Below are 18,765 nucleotides of genomic sequence, written 5' to 3' on the forward strand. Positions count from 1 at the left end.
AGGACTGAGAGCCATGAGGAAGGGGTCCAGAAAGAGATCACAGAAACACTGAAGCCTGAAGCCCAGAGGGCCAGATCAATAATATGCAAGTTTCATGGGATGGGGCTGGGAGGTGGCCAGATCAGCAAAGGAAGCTAGGGAAGATCATTTAACTGCTCAGTTACTGAGGTGCGGTTTTGTTTTTTTGTTTGTTTGTTTGTTTTGTTTTGTTTTGTTTTCTGGAGCTGGGGACCGAACCCAGGGCATTGCGGTTGCTAGGCAAGCGCTCTACCACTGAGCTAAATCCCCAACCCGCTGAGGTGTGGTTTTAAATAAATCTTGGTTCTCTGTATGTTTATTGGGGACTAGCAAAAGGTAAAGAAATACAGACACCAGATTAATGCACTGCTAATATTTATATTGAAGATAATTCATTTGCAGACCACTAACCTGTTCACTGTTTATATTTTGTTTTCCTAGCACATGCTATAAAAAAAAATCACAATTTATAAGTTATTTCAAAAAAATTAATCAAATTGATTTCTGTAACAGTACACCACAAATTAAGCCAACCAGTTTACAGAATATGCTTTTTGTTTTAATTAATAAACTTTTTTTTTCTTTTTTTCGGAGCTGGGGATCGAATCCAGGGCCTTGGGCTTGCTAGGCAAGCGCTCTACCACTGAGCTAAATCCCCAACCCCAAACTTTATTTTTTTTAAAATTTGCAAATAAATAAACAAATTGCATACCAGAATTAACCAGACTCAAAATCTATACATTCAATGGACTTCGTGTTATATAGTTAAAAAAGGCATTTGGAATGAAAATTGTAAAGTTTCACATTAAACTTTACACTCTCAGTATTGGATATATTTTATATACTTATCTACCACCAAACCAAACCAAAAAAAAAAAAAAAATCCAAGACAAAATCTTAAGTAAAAAAATAGATTATACTTCAAAGGAGCAAAAGGAGCTAGTTTTGGTAGCTCACCTGTATAATACTGCTGTAACAGAAAGACTGAAGTGAGTTTGAGCCCAATCTAGTCTATGAGCTTCAGACCAGCCTGAAATACAGAATGAGACATCGCTCCCCAGAAGAGAAAGGGAACAAGGGGGCTGGAGAGATGGCTCAGCGGTTAAGAGCGCCCGACCGCTCTTCCAGAGGTCATGAGTTCAATTCCCAGCAACCACATGGTGGCTCACAACCATCTGTTAAGAGATCTGATGCCCTCTTCTGGTGTATCTGAAGACAGCTACAGTGTACTTATATATAATAAATAAATAAATCTTTAAAAAAAAAAAAAAGAAAGAAAGGGAACAAGGGAAAGCTTTCGAAAATACTTGATTGAATCTTACAATGCTAACCAAAAGTGAAAAAAATGAATACTAAAATCTGGGAGAAAATCTGACTGTGAATTCTTTTCTTTTTTTTCTTTCTTTTTTCTTTTTTTCGGAGCTGGGGACCGAACCCAGGGCCTTATGCTTGCTAAGCAAGCGCTCTACCACTGAGCTAAATCCCCAACCCCCGACTGTGAATTCTTTTTTTTTTTTTGGTTCTTTTTTTCCGGACGAACCCAGGGCCTTGCGCTTCCTAGGTAAGCGCTCTACCACTGAGCTAAATCCCCAGCCCCAAAATTGAATTTTGGTTGTATTTTTTTTTTTTTTTGGTCTTTTTTTCGGAGCTGGGGACCGAACCCAGGGCCTTGTGCTTCCTAGGCAAGCGCTCTACCGTGAATTCTTTTTTTTTTTTTTGGTTCTTTTTTTTTTCGGAGCTGGAGACCGAACCCAGGGCCTTGCACTTCCTAGGTAAGCGCTCTACCACTGAGCTAAATCCCCAGCCCCATCTACCGTGAATTCTTAACTCTAAGAAAAACAAAAAAATCTTGACCTTGTTCAGTAATGATGTTCCCTCAACTTGTCCTGAAATCTATTTGTTTTAATAGAAATAAATTGATAGAAACCAAGCCAAACACAAACTAGAAGGCCAAAATTATAGCATATGCTTATAATCTGAACACTTAAGAGAATCAGGAACTCAACCCCACCCTAGTTTACATACCAAGTTCAAAGCTACCCTAAGAGACAGGGTCAGCAGACAGTCAGGTCACCAAGTCCCCCAAGCCCCCAGATTTATTTATTTATTTATGTGTTTTCCTGCATGTACGTATATGCAGCACGTTCATTCCTGATGCCCAAGGAGAACAGAAGAGGCTGTCAGATCCCCTCTAACTGATGTTATAGATGCCTCTAAGTCACCATACGGTATTAGGAATCAAAGCCAAGGCCTATGCAACAACTAGTGCTCTTAACTGTTGAGCCATCTCTCTAGCCCCAAAGTAGTCTTAGCAAAGAAAAAAGTAAAGACTTAAATTACTTCTACAAAGGGATTAAAAGCAATCAAAATACAAAGTCTATATAGTAACACACAGAAGCACTCTATAATCTCTTTAATACTTACATAGCACACTAGTCACATTAATTTTATGAAACTACATACCATAATACTTAAATATTAAATCTATATTGTCAAGCAAGAATAAATGTTATTTTCTTAATATGCTGCAATTAAGTTTCACAGTGTTGCATACCTGTAAGTTGTAGTTACTTGAAAACTGAAGCATGAGGATCACTTGGGCCCAGGAGGTTGTGACCACCACCCTAAGCAACATAGCAGAATCTTGTCATAATTGAAAATAAGAGTAAATAAAAAAAAAACTAGATATATACCCTAGTTGGTTGAGTGACTACCTAGTATGTACAAAACCCTGGTCTGATCGGTGCCACATATACCAGAGATAGTGGCATGGTGGCAACCCCAGCACTCAGCTACATAACAACTTGAAGCTAGCCTGAGATCTCAAAAATAAGTTTAAAAAAAATGTTTTTTCCTTTCTGGGTGATAAGGAGAAAGGAATGTATTTCAGGAGCAGTATGAAAACTCACTGAAAACAAGGCACAAGTTCCATTCCTAGCGACCCCCAAAAGCTTTCCCTACTAATTCTACAGTGTACAAGAAAATACAAAGACACTTACACATACGATATAACAAACATTCCTAATATAAATAGCTCTCTCTGGAATTACTTGCAAAAGTCTTTAGAGTATTAGCCCTTCCCAGGATCTCTGATAGAGTCCTTCATACCTATCAAGATTTAAGCCCTAGAAAAGGTAAACATGCCAATTTGAACAAATAGACTAGACAAGGAAATTAGTACAAATTTAAAGGTAGAATTTTGAAAAAGAAAAACACCATAAGCACTCACTCTTCAGAGCCATGCAATTAGAAGTAAAGGGAACGCTTGCTTACTATAGAGACATCTGTTTCCAGTGCAGCCAGGATAGAATTCAAAATAAAAGACTATCAAGGTGTCCAGAAACCTTATGACACACAATATTTCCCTTAATAATCTACCCCTTACTGTACACACTCTGACATTTCCCATATACTTACTATAAACTGAAAGTTTATAAAGTTCACATTAGTCACAACCTAGAAAGCAATGGCTTAGAATAACTGCCAAGCATGAAAAGACCTTAGTGTCCCATGAATAGCTATCTAACTTGAAAAAAAAAAATTAAGGACATTTAAAAAAGAAAAAATAAAACTCATCCAGAACAAGGACAGGATTTTAACAGCACACAATAATCTCTTAAGAGTTTGAACTACTCAGGCATCACAGCTCATACAGGTTCCCAGTACCTGGAAGGCGAGACAGGACTGACGCAAGTTCAATATCAACCTGCACTATACAGTGAGTTCCAGGCCAGCCTGGGCTACGAAATGACGCCATGTTTCTTTTTTTTTTTTTTTTTTTTTTTTTTATTTATTATATATAAGTACACTGTAGCTGTCTGCAGATACACCAGAAGAGGGCATCGGATCTCTTTACAGATGGTTGTGAGCCACCATGTGGTTGCTGGGAATTGAACTCATGACCTCTGGAAGAGCAGTCGGGTGCTCTTAACCGCTGAGCCATCTCACCAGCCCGACGCCATGTTTCAAGAAGACAAAATATGGTCTAAAGAGATAGCTCAGCAATTAACAGCGTGAGTTTTTATTGCAGAAGATCTGGGTTCAATTACCACATGACAGCTTACAACATCTGCAACTCCAGTTTCGGGTGATCTGAGAGAGACCCTTTTCTAACCTCTGTAGTTAGAAAGTACTCACTTGACAAACAGACATAAATGCAAGCAAAATACCCATACACATAAAAAAGTAAAAAATTATATTTATATACACACACACTAACATGCCAAATTAATATACTCTGATAATATATTTCAAAGTAAAGACACACCTACAAAGACTAAATAAAAAGCTTAGCTGAGCTGAAGAGATGACTCAGCAGTTAAGAGTACCGGTTACACTTCCAGAAGACCTGGGTTTGATTCTTAGCATTCACATTGAGGGCTCACAACTATGTTAAAACTCCAATTCCAAAAAGATCTGACACCATTTTTTTGGCCTCTGAGAATACCACATGCACATGGTGGATATACATACACTCTGGGATATATATATATATATACATGAATATAAAGTATTGTTTTAGGGTCAATCAGTGGTAGCACATACCTTTAATCCTAGCCCTTGGGAGGCAGACGTAGAGGCAGGTGGACCTCTCTGAATTTGAGGCCAATTCTGGTCTACCGAGTGAGTTCCTAGACAACCAGGGCTACACAGAGAAACTCTGTCTTGAAAAACAAATTAATAATAATAAAATAGGTATGGTCCCATAGATTCATGTGTTTGAATGCTTGGCTATAAGGAGTGACACTATTACAAAGTGTGACCTTGTTGGAGTAAGTATGGCCTTGTTAGAGGAGGTATGTCAGTGTGAGGGCAGGCTGTAAGGTCTCCTATGTTCAAGCTATGCCCAGTATGCCACACAATCTCCTTCTGCTGCCTGCAGATCAAAATGCAGAAGTCCCAGCTCCAACAGCACTATGTCTACCATGCTTCCCACCACGATAATGGACAAAACCTCTGAAACAGTAAGCCATCCCCAATTAAATGTTTTTCCTTTATAAGATTTGCCATGGTCATGGTGCTGAAGAGATGGCTCAGCAGTTTAAGACTCCCAAAACCTACATGGTGGCTTACAACTATCCAGAACCCATAACTCCAGTTCTAAAGTCTCTAACTCTCTCAGCTGACCTCTGAGGGCACCAGACACACATGTATTACATATACATACATACATACATACATACATACATACATACATGCAAAACACTCAAACATAAAATAAGTAAATCTAATAAAATCTAATTTTAAAAAGTGTCACATATAAGTATTCCTGGATGCCTTCAACATCAGGCATGGAAAAAAGAACTCCACTAAGGGGGTAGGGGGACTGGAGAGTTGGCTCAGTGGTAAAGAGCACTAACTGCTCTTCCAGAGGTCCTGAGTTCAATTCCTAACAACCACATGGTGGCTCACAACCATCTGTAATGGGATTCAATGCCCTCTTCTGGTGTGTCTGAAGACAGCTACAATGTATTCATATAAATAAAATAAATAAATCTTAAAAAAAAAAAAAAAAAGAACTCCAGTAAGAAATTTTACATCAAATTCTTAAATAAGCAAAAAAGTTCTAAAGGGAAAAAATAGAATTTTATTCCTTAGATTAGGCTTTACATTGAACAAAGGGAAAAAACCTCACAGATTTAAAGCTCCAATCAGGCAAGTGGGGTGGTATTTCATTACAGAGTGTTTCAAGGCCCAGGGATCCATTTTTTTTTTCTTTTCTTTTTTTTTTCCGGAGCTGGGGACCAAACCCAGGGCCTTGCGCTTCCTAGGCAAGCGCTCTACCACTGAGCTAAATCCCCAACCCCTAAGAATTATAGTTGTAATTCAGTAGTAGAAGTGCTTTCTTAACATGTGCAAGGTTCTGGGTCCAGCCCAGAGCAGCACAATGATATGCATGTGTATAAGATGCCCAAAAGTATAACCCATTGACGGCTAGCAGGTAAGGGCACATTCCACCGAGCCTGACTACCAAGTTCAATCCCCAAAACCAACAAGGCAGCAGGGTTGGCAACTCCCACAAGTTGTCCTCTGACCTCCACATATGCATACATGTAAACACAAAATAAGTAAATTTAAAATTCATAAATAATTTTCTAAACAAAAAATATAAACTGAACTTCAAAAGTAAAGAATGCAAGCCAGTAACTCAGGAGTCTGAGGCAAGTGAACCCAAAGTTCAAGGTGGACTAGGCAATTTAAAGAGACTGCCTCAACTCAAAATAAAGTTTAAAAAAGGATAGGAGAGGCTAGGGAGATGACAGCTCTAATAGAGAAAGCAAGTTTGGTTCCCAACACCTACAGTGGGGCTCACAACCATCTGTAATGGGATCCGATGCCCCCTTCTGGTGTACCTGAAGACAGTGACAGTCTGAATAAAGCAATGGTGTACTCACATGCATAAAATAAATAATCTACCATACTGCAGATCGTAAGTTCAATTCCCAGTACTGCAAAAAATAAAAACTAATAATAAATTTGTAAAAATACATAGAATGTAATTCACTAGGTTTTCTTGCCCTCCAATAAGGGGATTAAAAAAAAAAAACTACACTTTTAGTAGACAAACATTGTATAAGCATTCCTAACCCCTATAACTCACTCTTAAATATTAAACACCCCTATGTTTATTCATAAACATGTATTAACCAACTAATATAAAATCAATGTACAGCTGAGTGTTTGCATGCATCAGTATATCAAGCAGATAAAGTTCATCCTATTTAAATCTAGCAACTCAGTAAATACTATCTTTACAGAAAAAGTTAAGATTTAAAACAGGTAAGGCAGTTCAGGACATACAAAATGCTTCCAGCCAACCCGGATGGTGTAAGTTAATCCTTAGGACATGTGAAAGGAGGGCAAGAATAGACTCTCAAGTTCTTTTAAGCTAAGGAAGGTGTGCAGTTTATAAACGCCATCATGAAAATACAGCAATCAGGCCAGAGAGATGGGTAAGGCCCTGGCTCCCAGGCATAACAGCACAAGCTCAGACTTCAGGATCCACATGGCGAAATCAGAGAATCAACTCCTGCAACTTATGATTCAAATAAAGAAATAAATGTAATAATTTTAAGGTTCAAATTTAAAATATGCCAGTTTTACTATCGTTGATTCTGTTCCCATTCCATTAACTAATAACTATTTCTTAGAAACTGAACTTTGCATGTTTTTCTAAATGTAATTCACCTGCTTACAATTAATTATTTGATCAAAAAATTTAACAGGGACTAGATATGGCTCAGCAATCAAGATAACTTACTGCTCTTGCAAATAAGTTGGTTCATTTCCCAGCACCCACATGGCAGCTCACAACTTATGTCCAAGATCCAAACACATGCAGGCAAAACACCAATGCAGATAGATGAGTGGGTGGATGGATGGATGGATGGATGGACGGACGGATGGACAGACGGACACACACACTTATAAAAAGAAAAAAGTGGCCCTTCTTTGCTTAAAAATAAGCCAGGAAACTTAAATATGATGCTGCACACCTATAATCCCAGCACCTAGGAAGTCCATTCTGGACAACATAGCAAAAAGTGGGAAAAGCTGAAGAAGTGCTGATAAAATTCAGTTAGTGGAGTGTTAGCCACCTGTGCAGAGTCTTGGGTTCAATCCCCAGCACTTGCAAAAAAGATGTAGTGGAATATGCCTATTATTCCAGCTCTGAGAGGTGAAGCAGGAAGCAGAAATTTAGTCATCCTCAGCTATACAGCCAAGTTCATGGCCAGCCCGGCTACATAAACCCTGACTTGATAAATATATACCTAGCACATAACTGATGCTTGTTTTAAGATGGAGTTTCCTGGGCTGGAGAGATGGCTCAGCGGTTAAGAGCACCCGACTGCTCTTCCAGAGGTCATGAGTTCAATTCCCAGCAACCACATGGTGGCTCACAACCATCTGTAAAGAGATCTGATGCCCTCTTCTGGTGTATCTGAAGACAACTACAGTGTACTTACATATAATAAATGAATAAAAAAAAAAAAAAAAAAAAAAAAAAGATGGAGTTTCCTCAGGTTTCCCAGACTGGCCTAGAACTCAAGAGATTCTGCTACTTCAGGCTCTCAAGTAGCAAACTGGTATGTTTAACAGAGTAGCATGCGTACTAAAGCAAGGTATTTAGTAATGTATACTCTTACTTATTTACAGACAAGGTTTTCATTTTAAGAAAGGCTTTCACCGGGGTTAGGGATTTAGCTCAGTGGTAGAGCATTTGCCTAGCAAGCACAAGGCCCTGGGTTCAGCCCCCAGCTCCAAAAAAAAGAAAAAGGAAAAAAAAAAAAAAAAGAAAGGCTTTCATCTTTTATTGACCACCTAATTTTGTCACTATTTAGACTATAATTCAGAAAAACAAAAATCTGCTTCTTCTACAAATGGAAGAGACTGATACAGAAACAAATACTTGTTACCAAATGATGACAGAAACATCTCAACTGAAAGTGTTTCTAGTAGCCAGGAATTCTTGTTTGTTTTTTTTTTTAAAGCACTGAGACACCATTAACAAAACTAAACATCAAATTTTATCACTAAAAATTCAATACTTTAGCCCACCCATAAAATAAAATGGAATGAAACAATATAGTTTTTTATCTTCTCACTTACATTTCATAACAGGAAATCTTGAATATATTTTTTAAAAATCCAGCCATGAACAAGTTCAGAAACCTAAAAGGTAGATGAACATATGTTGGCACTCTATTTAATGGGACAGTCCCAATTTTATGTAGAACTTGACTATACAAACTTGAATTAAATGATCATTCATATGATTCTGAACTGAACAGCAGTCCCTTCACCAAAAAGCTCCTAATTTCTAAATAGTTAAGTTAGAAAAAGTGAAGCTTGTTGTTATAATAGACTACTGATAACCAAAGAAAGATGAATGGGAAATAACCTAATTTTAATACATAAATCAGCCAAACACAGAAGAGCATTTCTAGATGACATGAAGAAAATAATCTTAATCCTACTTCAAATGTCAACAGCTGACCCATATATAACATTTAGTTTTACTATTCATAGCTAGGAAAAAACATCTTTTTTTTTTAGTTAGTCTGTAGTCCTAGCTGGCTTGGAACTCACTATATAGATCATCCTGCCTTGGCTCCCAAGTGCTGGGGGCTACAATTATGTAACCTATTTATATTCTTTCTCTCCCCACCCCCTCTCTTTCTGAAAGAGAAAATCTCACTGCGTAAGACCTGGCTGCCTGAGAACTTGCTATGTAAACCAAAGATCCACACACCTCCCAAGTGCTGGCATTAAAGGTGTCGTCCACCACTAAAACAGAGTACAACCAGCAAATTATTAAACTATACTGTAGCTCTTATGGCTAGTTAGGAGCATTCAATCTTAACCTGAGTGGAAGCAAATGCCTGTAATCCCAAAACCCAAAGGTAAGAACAGGAGAAACACCTTGAATTCAAGGGCCACAAGGTAAATCTGGGAGCCAGTGTAGGCTACTACATAATGTACCAAGACCCAGACTCAAAAATATAATTAGTTAATTAAAATAAAATAATGTTGTTAACACTTGCTGTTGTTCTTGGAAACAACCAGGGTTCAGTTCTCAGCACCACATGGCAGCTCACAACCATCTATAAGTCCTTTTCCAGGGGGATCTGATGCCCTCTTCTGGACTCTTTGGGCACCAGGCAGACATGGTACACTTACATATTTACATTCATGCAAAACAGTAATACACATTTGAAAGAGAGAAAGAGGGCTGGGGATTTAGCTCAGTGGTAGAGCACTTGCCTAGCAAACACAAGGCCCTGGGTTCGGTCCCCAGCTCCGAAAAATAGGAAAAAAAAAAAAAAGAAAGAGAGAAAGAGAGAGGGAGGCAGAGAGGAAATAGTGAAAGAGTATGTTCTCTAGTAAACACCAAATTTAAATATCCCAATTAGTGTTCATTGTTAGTAGAGTAACATTATAAGATGGGACTAAATATGCCTTGATATACATACAGATAAATTAGGACAGGGTCTTTTATAGCTCAGTCTGGCTTCAAACTTAATCAGTAGCTAAGATGGTCTTTAACTTTTGGATCTTCCTGCCTCCACCTTCATCCTGGAATTACAGGCCCCTGACAGAATTACAAGCATGTTCTACCATACCCAATTTATAGTGTTAGAGACTAAACCTAGAACTTTAAGCTTATCACTGACTTACATCCCTAGCCTTAAGATGTACTTATTTTGGGGCTGGGGATTTAGCTCAGTGGTAGAGCGCTTACCTAGGAAGCGCAAGGCCCTGGGTTCGGTCCCCAGCTCCGAAAAAAAGAACCAAAAAAAAAAAAAAAAAAAAAAAAAAAAAAAAAAGATGTACTTATTTTGTATTAACATACAAGTAATTATCATATCCAAAATTCTCCAGAAATCTGTGTTATAGAATATATAGTGATTGTTTTCTATTTAGTTTTTACACATATTTGGTTCTGTATACTACTATATCTCCTTTAAACTTTTCAAACAGCAAGGATGTAACTCAGTGGTAAGAATACTTACCTAGCATCCTTAAAACCCTGGGTTTCAGAACAGCAAAATACGTAACTTTCATCAGTTTAAAGTTGAGACATCTTTATAACGGAAGCAGTGTTTTGATACTATTAAGATATTCTGGGGTTGGGGATTTAGCTCAGTGGTAGAGCGCTTGCCTAGGAAGCGCAAGGCCCTGGGTTCGGTCCCCAGGATAAAAAAGAACCAAAAAAAAAAAAAAAAAGATATTCTTGGTGTAAGGGAGATGGCTCAGTGTGTAACAACAGTTGCTGAACAAGCATGAGGGTCTGAGTTCAAATTTCTAGAATCCATATAAAAACCTAGCTATGCCCATGAGCTCCTCCCCAGCACTGTGGGAGGCAAAGAGAGAAGAATCAATGGGTCTTGTTGTCCCATCAGCCTACCCCCAGATTCAGCCAAGATACCCTAGTTTTAAAGGGATAAGACAGACAGTGATAAAGGAGGACACAACATCCTCCTCTAGCACTCCCACTCCCTCTCTGTCTTCCTCTCCCTCTCACACAGACACATTTTTTTTTTTAAAGACCAGTCTGAGGGAGCACACCTGTAATCCCAGTTCAAGAGTCAGAAGCAGGGGCTGGGGATTTAGCTCAGTGGTAGAGCGCTTACCTAGGAAGCACAAGGCCCTGGGTTCGGTCCCCAGCTCCGAAAAAAAAGAACCAAAAAAAAAAAAAAAAAAAAAAAAGAGTCAGAAGCAAGCCTCTTCAGCAAGTTCAGGATACCCTGGTCTACTACTGTTTCAGCAGTATTGAGTGAGATGCTTAAAAAAATTAAAAAGCAATTTTAAAAAGTACTTTGATTATTAAAAGTCTCTAAACCAGTTGATCCTTAGAAATTCCTCTATTTATAAAACATGAGAATAATAACCAAATTAACAAATCAGATAACAGAATGCCAAAAATTAGGTCATTAAAAGGGAATCCAAAGAAAGAGGCAGTTGTGAAAGAACAGGAAGTGATGTACACTCCATTTTGTGGATGAACTATTTAGAAACATAAGCACCACACTAATCTGGAATCAACTCAGACTAACAGCGCTCAGTATTGTCTGACAGTGCCATCGGGGGTCATGAAATAACCCTCAGGCAGTTTTTTCCTTAATAATGAATTTATTTAACTGATCACCAACCTACTTTTGCCATTTTTTGGGAAGAGCTCCTACCAGCTATAACAATGCCTTAGTTCTAATATGAATCAGTAAAGCAATTAACCTATACCCTGTGTGTGTACATCCTTAAATTTTATAGCTATTGTTAAATCCACACTTCTTGCATCTTTCCAAGATAAAAACAATCACTCTTTACTATGCAGTATGTTTAGATTCATACTTGCTACTATCATACAATAAACCTTAAAGCAGAAAATTAAGTATTAAAACAATTTTTCCTGAATGAGGAGAAAGCTACATATTCTGCTAACAGGACAACATGCACTTTATGTCATGAAGTAAAAGCTCGATGAACTCGGGCACAGAAGGCTGAGGCAGAAGGACTGCCACAAGTTCAAGGCCAGGTAGGACTGCACAAAAAGAACATGCCTCAACAAAAACAAATTCTAGGCACACAATGGCACAGGTGAGATAGGAGGTTCAGTTCAGGACTAGCCTCAGTTACACAATATTTGAAGACAATCTAGACTACATGAGATCTTGTTTCCCCAACACCATCCTCAAAAAAAAAAGAAAGAGAAAGAGAAAGAGAAAGAGAAAGAGAAAGAGAGAGAGAGAGAGAGAGAGAGAGAGAGAGAGATTTAAATGATTGGTGCTATCAACTGAGATGAATATTAAAAGAATAAATAAGGCAGAAATTTTCAATTTTTGAGAAAAACATTATGCAGCTTCCCAAATATCATGAAATAAATAAAAGAATTTAGGACAGGCATGGTGGCCCACAACTTTAATCCCAGCACACAGCATGCAGAGACAGGTAGATCTCTTATTAATTTGAGGCCTACCTGACCTGCATACTAAGTTGCAGGCCAGCTAGGGAACTCATTCGCCACTATATACACAGTATAGTGAGATGCTGTTTCCAAAAAAGAAAAGTTTAAATTGGAATATGAAGGCACACACCTGTAATTCTAGACTTGGAGGCTGGAGACAGAGTTATCAGGATTTCAGGAGTTTGAAGTTATCCTCAGCTACACAGTTAAACCAGCCTGGACTACATGAGAAGAACTTAAGTCAATGCCTAGCAGTGCTGCTACATCTTTAATCCCTTTATTCATAATTTAAAAATAACTCATTAAGTAAAGCTTAGACACTAAAAGGGATATTAATAAAATATCAAGATAATTCACTAGCAGAGTTTAGCAATCTTTTATTACTACTAATATTCACATGTAGAACATTTCGAAACACTTCACTAGTAAATTGAAACAATTTTAAAAAATGGACCCCGGTGTGGAGGCTTACACCTGTAATCCCAGCACAAAAGAGGGTCAGAGGCAGAATTGCTGAGTTCAAGACAGTTTGAATATAGAGACCCTATCTATAAAGTGGGGAGGACTGTACATCAAGATTCTGTTAAAGAGAGAAAAAGTTAAAAGAAAAAAAAAAAACCATAGATCAAGACTTCTTCAGGACTTGAAGGCTAAGTTTTTGTTCAAAAGGCACTTAACAGAATGCTAAAACTGTTATTTTTGCTTCTACTCTACCAACCACAAAAATCAACAAGTACTGCAAACCAGACAAGATGGTTTCTTTTAAAATAAGTATGACATGAAGTAAAAAAGAAAAATGAATATAGAATATAGATCATAACATAACTGGGTGCATTACCTTACATCTCCTTAAGAAGGAACAACTGCTTCATGAAAGTTTATAACATAATAATATTCAGAAATTTTCTGTACCAATGTTATGCAAAATAGTATTAACCTTAAAAAGTCACAGCCCAGGGTAAACGTCTGACTATCCGAGTTTAAATGCAATAATTTCTAATAATTCTCAAAGAACTACAAAAGCCAACGGGGAAAAAGGGAAAAGAATGGGAGAGATTTTATTTAAATCCTAACGAAAACTACCAGACCCTTCAACAGTCCATCCAGGAATTCTCGTCTTTCTCAAAACAGAGAGAGAGAGACATCAGAACTGTTCTAACATGAAGCCATATTCCAACAGTAACAAGAAGAGCGGACATACTTCCCATGGACATATCTAAGGGGAAGAATCCAAACAGTATTGTCATCGATTTAAAACCAAAGGGAAAAAAACCTAACCTCTCGAAGGGAAGCACTATTACTTGCCTCTCCTGCCCCCCACCCCCACTTCAGTGTATACATGGGTATGTGTACGAAGAAACTGACTTGGACTCCTGCAGCACTGCAGTAGATTACTGACCGGGGGTGGGGGGGGGGGGGTAGAGGATGCTTCCATCGCCCCTTACTTTAGAAAGGTATAGATTTCCTTGGGGAAGGAGTGGAAATCATCCACTTGGTTACCCAGAGCATTCTCCATTCCCAAGAACACAGACGCTACAAAGGAGGAGGAGCGGGATAAGAGGAGAGACCAGAAAGGGACCTCGCGCCTTTAAATCGGGGTGCACGTCAACTCAAATCTCCCTACCAGAGCCACACCTTCTTAGAAACATCCCCTTCCACCACCTCTTCCGGTGACCCTTAGGAAAAAGGAATGCAATTGCTCTGGCCCCTCAAAACAGGAGGGCGCCCAGCTCACCAGTTTCTTCACCCCACCCACAGATTCAGACCCTCCCTGTCTCCCTCCCCCACTCTACCCCCAGATCTCTTCTTTCACCCAGAGAGGCCTGAGTGGGCAGAATTTCCCCGCCCCCTCCATGTCTTCCTTTCCCAAAGCAGAGGTGCCCTTACCCCTTCGCCGGCAGGTCGGGGGCAGACCGGCGCAGACCCCTGGAGCGCTCCGTTGGCCTCAGCGCTGGAGAGCGAGGAGGAGGAGGGGGCCCAGCGACAGACCGCCGCCCCCCCCCCAGCCACCCAGCCCAAGCTCTGCGACAAGGGGCCGGGGGGAGGGAGGGGGGGGACGAGGGGACGACCGGGGTCGAGGAGGCGCCCTTAACGCTCGGGCTCAGTTAAGATGGCGCGGGGGAAGTGCCGGGAGTCGCCGCCGCCGCCGCCGCCGCCTCGGGGGAACCGGCCCGGGCCTCGGCCGCCTCCGGTCCCCACAGCCGAGGCCCTGTCGGTCCCCCGCCGCGGCCCCTTGGCGGGCGGGCCCACGCGCACCCCTCCGCCACCACCACCACCCCTGGAAAGGGGGCGCTCACAAAGAGAAGAGAGGCCGCGGGCCGGCGGGCGGCGGGGCGGGGTCCCCAGGGGCCGAGAGGCCTGGGAGGTTCGCGACTGCTCCGCGCTCTCGGCCCACGCAGGGCGCTAGGCAAACGGGACCCCTCCTCTCTCCTCAAGCGGGCAGCGGCACCGACTCACTCTCTTCGCCACCCTCCCTCTCTCCTTCCAAGCCCTGAAGCCACAGAGCTCGGCCGCTGCCCAGGTTCCCCCCCCTTCCCGACACCACTCCCCTCCTCCCGACAGACATCTCAGCCTCAGATCTCGCGAGACTTCTTGCCTGACAGGCCCGACCCTGCGCGAGACACGACTGCCTGCGCGCGCGGGCGCGCGACCTCGGGAGCGCGCGAATACTTATGATGGGCGGAGTGGCCCGGGTTACCCTGAATGTTAGGTTTGGTCCAGTCCCACCCTCAACTCGCCATTACCACGCGGGCGTCAGGTGCGTGCTATTCATCCCGGAAATCCTGGGGAGAAGAGCTCTTTGCAGTCTTCTTCCTTCTTCCCACCTCCAGAACATCAGCCTCCCACTAATAACTGCCAAAGGGAAACTTTGCTCCAGAGTATAGAACATCTCATTCCTACACACCTTAGTTGGACTCCTCGTGGGATCCAGGGATAAACTTGGCAGCATAATCACTATGTACCTGCGTTTGTGCGGTTCTGATAGTTAAATAGTTTGAGAATGACAGTTAGACTTGCATATAAGCCATCCTATATTTTTATGATGGAAGAAAAGGACTCTCAAAGGGCTTTGTAGACTTAGAGTGAGTAAAAAACCTTCTTAAGTATAAAGGAAGCAAATTTGACCAGGCACGGTGTGGTATCCCATTAAACCCAGTAATCAGGAAACAGACCTAATACATTCTGGGTTAGTCAGGGATACACAGTGAAACCCAGTCTAAAAAAAATCAAAATAACTTTTTTTTAAAAGCAGCAAACTAAAATACCTTATATAGGAAAGAGATAAATATGGGTTTAGAAGCGATTTTAAACACACACACACACACACACACACACACACACACGGGTCTTCAGGCACCCCTTATCCTGGCTAGCCTAGGACTCTGTAGAACCAACTGTAACTATTTTTGAGAAACTAACAAGTGAGCTGGTGGTGGTGGGCACAACTGTATTCTGTAATCCCACCACATAAGAGGTGGAGGCAGGAAATCATGAGCCTAGTTAGAGGCCAGCTTGAGCTATATTTTAACAACCTCTCTAGATATTGATACAGAGATGAGATAGATAGATAGATAGATAGATAGATAGATAGATAGATAGATAGATAGATAGATTGATTAGAGGGTTCAGAAATTGAGAACAAGTACTGCTTGCTCTTGCAGTATACAGTTTTCCAGTACCCATGTGGAGCAACTCATAACCAACTAACTCCACAATATCTGATGCCCTCAGGTTCCCTTTATGGGCTCCTACATTTGTGTGAATGTACATGCCCTCGAATACGCTCTGCTCTGCTCTTTTCTTCCTCCTCCTCTTCCTCCTCCTCCTCTTCCTCCTCCTCCTCTTCTTCTTCTTCCTCTCTCTCTCTCTCTCTCTCTCTCTCTCTCTCTCTCTCTCTCTAATTAAAAATGAAATCTTTTTAAAAAACAGAAAACTCCAGCTGATGAGATGGTTCAGCGGTTAAGAGCACTGGCTGCTCTTCCAGAGGTTCTGAGTTCAATTCCCAGCATCCACACGGTGGCTCACAACCATCTGTAATGAAATCTGATGCCCTCTTCTGGTGTGTCTGAAGACAGCTACAGTGTACTCATATACATAAAATAAATCTTAAAAAAAAACAAACAAAAAAAAAAAACAAAAAAACAGGAAATTCTTTTTTTTTTCCGGGGCTGGGGACTGAACCCAGGACCTTGCGCTTCCTAGTCAAGCGCTCTACCACTGAGCCAAATCCCCAACCCCAACACAGGAAATTCTTTTAGCGGGGTATGGTGATGCACAATTTTAGTTCCAATACTCAGGTGACAGAGACAGGAGGATCTCTGCTAAGTTGGAGACCAGGCTTATCTACAAGACAATTTTCAGGACAGCCAGGGCTGGCTACATAGAGAGACCCTGTCTGAAGAAACAAACTATTATACATTATACAAACAGACAGACAGACATAGTGTGTGTGTGTGTGTGTGTGTGTGTGTGTGTGTGTGTGTGTGTTTGCTTGTTTTTGAGATAGAATTTTATATAACCCAGATTGACTCAAATTCCTTATGCCAGGATAAACTTCGCTTTGAACTGCTGATTCTGCTGCATCCAAAACACACAACAAAATGCTGGGAGAGGTATAGCCATGGGCCACCATACTAGGAACACACACACACACACACACACACACACACACACACACGCCTAAAGTCGTTTAAGAAAAACAATATGCTGGGGCTAGGGCGATGACTCAGCTGATACAGTGCCTGCCCCAGGAGCAGGTGGTCATTAGTTTGGATCCCCAGCACCCACATGGTATGCACCTATAATCCCCATACTGGGGAGGAGGAGATGAGAGGATGCCAGGGACTGCAAACAGTCAGTCCAGCCAAATAGGGCAAATTCTAGTCTTAAGACACTTTGTTTCAAAAAGTAAAGTGAAAGGTTAGCAAGATGACTCAGTGGGTAAAAGATCTTGCTTGAAAAACCTGAGGATCTGAGTAACTCAGAACTCAGATTCCACAAAGTTCTCCTCTGATCTCCATAGCTCTACATTGCAATATTTCTACCTACATACATACATATACCCACATACTAAAAATACATAGTTTTTAAAACTGGAGAGCTGCTAGGCATAGTGACTTATACCTTCAGACCCAGCACTTGAGAGACAGGAAGGTAGACCTCTGTGAGTTTAAGCCCAGCCTGGGCTACAGAGTGAGTTCTAGGACAGCCAGAGCTACAGACAGAAAGCCTATATCAAAATAAAAATAAAAAGGGAGAGCCATAAGAGAAAACACTCGGTGGGGGTGTTTAGCATCTAGCTTTGGTATATACAGGCTTCCATACACATGCACACACATACACAGAATTATGGACTGGCTGGGTGGTAGCACACAACTGAAATCTTGCCCCTTGGAAGGCTGAGGCAGGAAGATTGAATTCCAGGCCAACCTTGGCTACAGGATAAGACCAAGTGTTAACGATGACAACAAAGAGGAAAATCTCTGGGCTAGGGGGAGTTCAGATGTACAACAGTTGCCTAACACACAAAAGGTCCTAAATTACCCTGGCACCACAATGGTGGCTCTTTAACCAACATAACAGTGGTAACAAAGGGGTTGGGGATTTAGCTCAGTGGTAGAGCGCCCTGGGTTCAGTCCCCAGCTCCGAAAAAAGAAAAAAAAAAAAAAAAAAAAACAGTGGCAACAAATAGATCTGTCCTGGGAGTTTTATGAGTAAAACTTTACTGAGAGGAAAAAAAAAAGCAATTTAATTTGAAGATTTCAAGATTTCAGTAAACTGAGGGAGTTGATTGGCCAGGATCAGAAAAGCAAACCTCTGCTTCAGTGGGGTGTGACTTGTTCTCAACACTTTTGTTGGGATCAAGAGCCTTGAACGGAGTCATTTGTTCCTCTTCCTGCCTGTACCCTCACCCACTCTCAAGTGACACCTTTCTTTCAGCATAAACCACAGCATCAGTCTCTCCTTGGAGATGGAGGGACACTGTTCATCGTCTTTCCCCTTCACAACCTGTCATTTTGGGCAATTTATCAATCTCTCACTGCCACTGAAACCTGGTCATATTGACCCTGGTTGCTCTATCTAGTGAAGACATTTAATCTTTTTCTTCCCGTAATTCACGATATTTGACATCGCTGACATTCCCTCCTCCTAGAAACTATTCCTCCTTGCCTTTTCAACGCCCCTCAAAAAAAAAAAAAAAGTTTTCTTTCTTTTCTGACAAGGACCTTCTTCCTCCACCTAGCACTTAAAATACATGTATCTCTAATTTTGATCTGTTT

The 18,765-nt window shown here is 40.9% G+C and overlaps 1 protein-coding gene across 8 annotated transcripts in view; it reads right to left on the reverse strand.

Annotated features, from left to right (window-relative positions):
* The window catches only part of Taok1 (TAO kinase 1), a 117,852-nt gene that overhangs the window by 77,701 nt on the left and 21,386 nt on the right, over positions 1-18,765 (reverse strand). Inside the window, exons 1-4 of one of the 8 annotated variants that reach the window (XM_039085329.2) lie at positions 14,372-14,511; positions 12,615-12,705; positions 8,629-8,691; positions 2,573-2,642 (exon numbers count right to left, since the gene is read on the reverse strand). The exons of 1 other annotated variant lie outside the window; for it this stretch is intronic. The gene's annotated coding sequence lies outside the window, so the exon portion shown is untranslated. 8 annotated transcript variants of the gene reach the window in all.

Source organism: Rattus norvegicus, chromosome 10 (genome assembly GCF_036323735.1).
Source record: "Rattus norvegicus strain BN/NHsdMcwi chromosome 10, GRCr8, whole genome shotgun sequence".
In the NCBI taxonomy this organism is placed as follows: domain Eukaryota; kingdom Metazoa; phylum Chordata; class Mammalia; order Rodentia; family Muridae; genus Rattus; species Rattus norvegicus.